Below are 4914 nucleotides of genomic sequence, written 5' to 3'. Positions count from 1 at the left end.
CCTACAAAATTCTAAAATTTCACATTAAGCCTATGAATAAAATGATTTAGTGGTGGTGTGGTGGTGCTAAAGTTTAGTCTCGTACCGTTAGCGAAGGAAGAGTTGGACCTTTTTATATAATGAGTTCTCCCCACCATTCTAAATGGGTGTTGAGAAGAGAAAGGTGAGAACCAGGTGCGCGCTCGCTTGCCTCGCCTGGTCAGGCCGTGCGTACGTGCGTGAATGGTCCGCCCAATTTTGGTCTGATGCCTTGCGGGGGCGTGGCTTCCTTTTGCCGTTTTATTTTTATGCCTTCGTAGACAAGTTGAGAATTTCTTGTCCGGTAAGTATACGATTTGGAAACCAAGTCGGTTTGAGACGTGTTCGCGACACGGAACCGACCTTGTTTCCCCTATATATACTTCTACTGCTTACCGTGGTCGGCCAAAGACACACCAAAAACATTTAGGGTTTTGCCTCGTCTCACAACTTGCGCCGTCATCGCAGTCTACCTCATCTCAAACGCCGGCGTCCGAGAGAGCAGGTCTCCGGAACCGTTCGTCTTTGCGATCCTGCACTGGGAGAGGACGAATTAGGTTTTTGGGAAGCGTTTTACGCAACTGCTCAAATTCGTCACCAAGGGTCATCTACCGTTCAAGTCGGACGGTGCTAGTCATCGTCATCTTCATCGCCATCAACAAAGGATCGTCACCAACATCATCGTCCTTAAGATATACTTTTTTTGTAAACTAGTATAAAACCGTTTAGACCAACAAGTAGTGATTTAAACGGCCTTACATTAGTTTACAAAGGAAGTACTTAGAAATGGAAATCCGTTGGTGCTCGCCGGAGCACACGCTCATGCGCATGAAAATATTTTTTAAAATAAAAATTCTAACAAAAATTATATATGATATTGTATAGGTTGTCAGGTTGCTCTGTGTGCCCTGTTGTGGCGGGCGCATTGTGACGGTTTTAGTCCGGTTTTCTGATTATTAACTAAGATCATACTTAAGGGACCGCGTTTAAAAAAAAACTGTCAGACGAAGATTCGCAAATGCCATCTCTTATGACCAACGGGTTCGCAAAATATGCTAACCCAAATATGAATACATACCCGAGAAGCAAGAGTGAGGCATGGATGGTACGTCTCAACTCTGAACCTCATCCCCTGCTTTCCTCTGTATGCACCACCGCAAGCTGTAACCTCAACTTGTATCCGGCTACCGTTGCCATGCCATCAACACACCAATATATGGAAGAGTGATTCTGTTTGTGTGTGCTTGATTTCAACAGCAGAGATGAGATTATTCCATCAACTGCATTCAGTTTTAAAAAGCAGGTTCATCATCTAGTTATCTGGCTCTCTGCACCAGCCTCGCGCATAGCGGCTTGGCCATGACGACGGTGAACTCCGGCTTCTCGGCCAAGTCCACCTCGTCGCCTGCAACCTCCTGCCACTCGAATTCCTTGACCAGATTGGCCACAAGGTACTCGAGGTGAAGCATGGCGACCCCTAGCCCCGCGCAGATCCTCCTCCCGACGCCGAACGGCATCATCCTGATCTCCCTGCTGCCGGTCACGTCCACCCCCTCGCCGTCGCCGCCCGGCAGAAACCTCTCGGGCACGAACTCCATGGGCCTCTCCCACTCTAGCTCGTCCCTGCCCATCTCGGCCACCATGAAGTTCACCGAAGCGCCCTTGGGGATCAGGTACCCGCCCACCTCCATGTCCTCCGCCGCCCTGTGCGGCAGAACAAAGTGCCCCGGCGGGTGCTTGCGCAGCCCCTCCAGGACCACGGCCTTCAGGTACGGCATGCCCTGCGTCACCTCCTCGGCGACCTCCTCGTCGACGTCGTCTCCACCCTGCTGCTGCGGCTGCGCTTCGGTGATCTCGTCGTAGAGCTTCTCTTGGACGCGCGGGTGCTTGGTCAGCTCGGCCATGATCCACTCCAGCGCGGTGGACGTCGTGTCGGTGCCGGCGTTGAGGAACTCGGAGCACAGGCTGACCATCTCGTCGTCGGTGAGCGCACGCTCCTCCTCGCCGGGGAGCTTGATGTCGAGCAGGGTGTCCACGTACGAGTGCTCCAGCGTCGTGTCTTCCTCCGTTGGCACCGGCTTGATCATCTGCTTCTTCTTGCGCTCCCTCCGCGCGTCGATGAGCGGCAGGAAGAGCTCCTTCTGCCGCCGCCGCAAGGCGAGGGCCGTCTTGAGACGCCCGCGGAAGAGACGCTTGGTGACGGACGGAAAGAAGGCGAAGACGCTGGTCTTCCGCGCAGCGAACATGAGCCAGTCGCGCTGCGCGGCGCCGACCGCCCGCACGGCGGCCTTGTCATCGTCGAGCTTCACGCCGAAGCACATGAGCGCCAGGAGGTAGAACATGGCGTGCCGGAACGCGTCCATGACCATGACCCCGCCGCCGTCGGGGCCAGGACCCTGCTCCCGCAGCTTGTCGAGGAGCACGAGGCGCGCGCTGGCGCGAAGAGGCGGGAACGGGACGGGTGCAGCGTCTCGGAGACGAGGTTGCGGCGCAGGAGGCGCCATGCCGGTCCGTAGCTGGCGCCCGAGACGGTGCATCCGCTGTTGATGACGAGGTCCGGGCGGTCGGCCAGCGCGGCGCCGCGCTCCACCAGGAGAGCGTGGGCCACCCGCCGGTCGGCCACGAAGATGGAGAGGCGGGAGCCGACGCGCAGCGAGACGACGGGCGCCGGAGGAGGTGCTCCGCGTCGACCAGGGAGTAGCGCAGCAACAGCAGGCTGCCGAGCCCCGGCACGGCGAACGGGCCAGGCGGGATCTTGGCCTTGCCGGCGCCGTGGTGCGCTAGCAGCAGGCGGACTAGGAGAGGGATGAGGAGGAGGAGGAGGAGGGGCAGGAACCATGCGACCTCCATCTCCGTTGGGTTGCTCTGCTCCAGTGTTCAGTGAGTCCCGTGCTCAGTGCTCACCTCATCTGACAACCACTTGTTTCAGTGACAGTGCTCAACTCATCTCCAGGAGAGAGACTGCTCAGCCCACAACGTGACAAGATGTGAAAAGATTCTCGAGCAAAACATGTTGCAATCGCTGAGATTGGTTTTCAAGATAAATAACAGAGCATCGTACATGGGTACTGATTTCGAATCAAATCTGTTAGAGTAAAACGAGATTGAATGAAAGTAATGGACGATCAGTCCTGATTTCTATTGATTCTCAAGTTTATATACATCTGGAAGAGATGCGAAGAAGAGGTGCCTGTTCGGAGGCATCCCTCCAGAACAGATGCCTGTTGGCAATAGACACAAAGAGGAGACACGACTGTTCGGGTTGGACATATCCCTTGAATTAATCTACTAATTAATTTCTAACACTCTCCCTTGTACAACACCGCTCCTTGAATGTTTCATCGTTGAAAGCTTCTTGCATATAGATCTTCCATCTTGAGAAATCTTCCAGATAATCTTGAGAGTCTCCCCCAAAAACCCTGTGGGAAAAATATGAGGAGAATAGAGTAGATATGTTGCTAAAACTCCTTTAAACCCAGTGGGAAAAATAAGGAGAAAATGATGCAACATATGATGATTATTGTCTCTTGATAACTCATATGAGAAAAACCTTTGAAGAAGGAGAAAACTCATTGATAAGTTTAGAGAACAATTAATATGTCTTGAGTACTTTCTTGAAAAACCCTGATAGGGAAAATAGAAAGTATGACATATGATCTTTGAGAAGATATTGCCTCACTAAAAACCATTATGAGAAACTTTGAAAGAAAACTCATAAGGGAAAGAGTGCAATCGTACATGCCATTGAAAACTCCTTTAAAACCCAATGAGAAAAATACAAGGAGAAAATGATATAGCATATAAAGATACTTGTGTTTATATTGTCTCGTTAAAAACCTTTTTATGAGAAACCAATAGGGAAAACTCATCAAGGGAAAAAGAGTACAATATATGCAATCTGATGATTGTTAATAGGTTATAGTTTGGGACATTACTCCCCCTGAACTTTGCAAATATGAAGGATGTCTCATACCAATTCCATTGACATGAACATGAGATTGTGTATAATCTGTTGGATTATAACAGTAGTTTGTTTGCAAATTATTTCCTCACTTTTCTATAATCCGTGAGGCTAAGTAATTTCTGAGCAATGTGATTTATGATATTGCTCTTCATATAACCTATAGGTATTGAGTAACACAAGTGGAAGTATCTTGATAAATCAAGTTATGTGATTCTGATGAATCTCAACCACATGATTTGGAGTGTGGTTAACCATTCTATTAAGTTATGCATATTTTACAATGTCTTTATATAAAGCAATTATATTAGAATGATAACTGGAAATAACCACTAAAATCCATTTATATGACTTCCATGTGATGGCTATTCCAGCAAATTCAGTCATTGATATGGCATCGTTGGGATCAAATAAAGAGCCAATATCATTACATCATATCATGGTCATATCTTCTATTTCCTGATGGAAATATCCAAGATTTACTGTAATCTTCAGATATAAGATAATAGTACTTATATCAACCATATACCTTTTGTTTGAGGTTGCACTCCGAATAAAGATAGCAAATATAGTGTCACGCCTGACGTAGTTTGCAAGTATACGAGTGCTTTGGCATTAGTGAGATATAGAACTTCAGGTCCTAGTATCACTTCATTATCACCCCTAGGTATAAATGGATTTGTACCTTATCAAAGGTAGTATGACCATACATGTCTTTTGTTGATATGATATATCCAAATTGAACTTCTCATATATGTTTGGATATATGTAGACTGATATGTATTCTTGAGAGAATGCTCAAGTTGTAAACTTAAGCTAAATTTGGTTGAATCCAAATTTTCCGTCTTGAGATGATTTTATGTATGTTTAGGTCTTGTAGAGACATTGATGATGAAATCATCATATACACGGAGGTGATGTAAGGAAATAAAATT

The 4914-nt window shown here is 47.9% G+C and overlaps 1 pseudogene; it reads right to left on the bottom strand.

Moving 5' to 3' along the window:
- Positions 1-1029: 1029 nt before the first annotated feature.
- Positions 1030-3090, bottom strand: LOC123447552 (annotated as a pseudogene).
- Between the last annotated feature and the right edge of the window lie 1824 nt (positions 3091-4914).

Source organism: Hordeum vulgare, chromosome 4H (genome assembly GCF_904849725.1).
Source record: "Hordeum vulgare subsp. vulgare chromosome 4H, MorexV3_pseudomolecules_assembly, whole genome shotgun sequence".
NCBI classification, from domain to species: domain Eukaryota; kingdom Viridiplantae; phylum Streptophyta; class Magnoliopsida; order Poales; family Poaceae; genus Hordeum; species Hordeum vulgare.
Note: the sequence above shows the minus strand (reverse complement) of the source record. Positions and strands in the feature narration are given on the sequence as shown.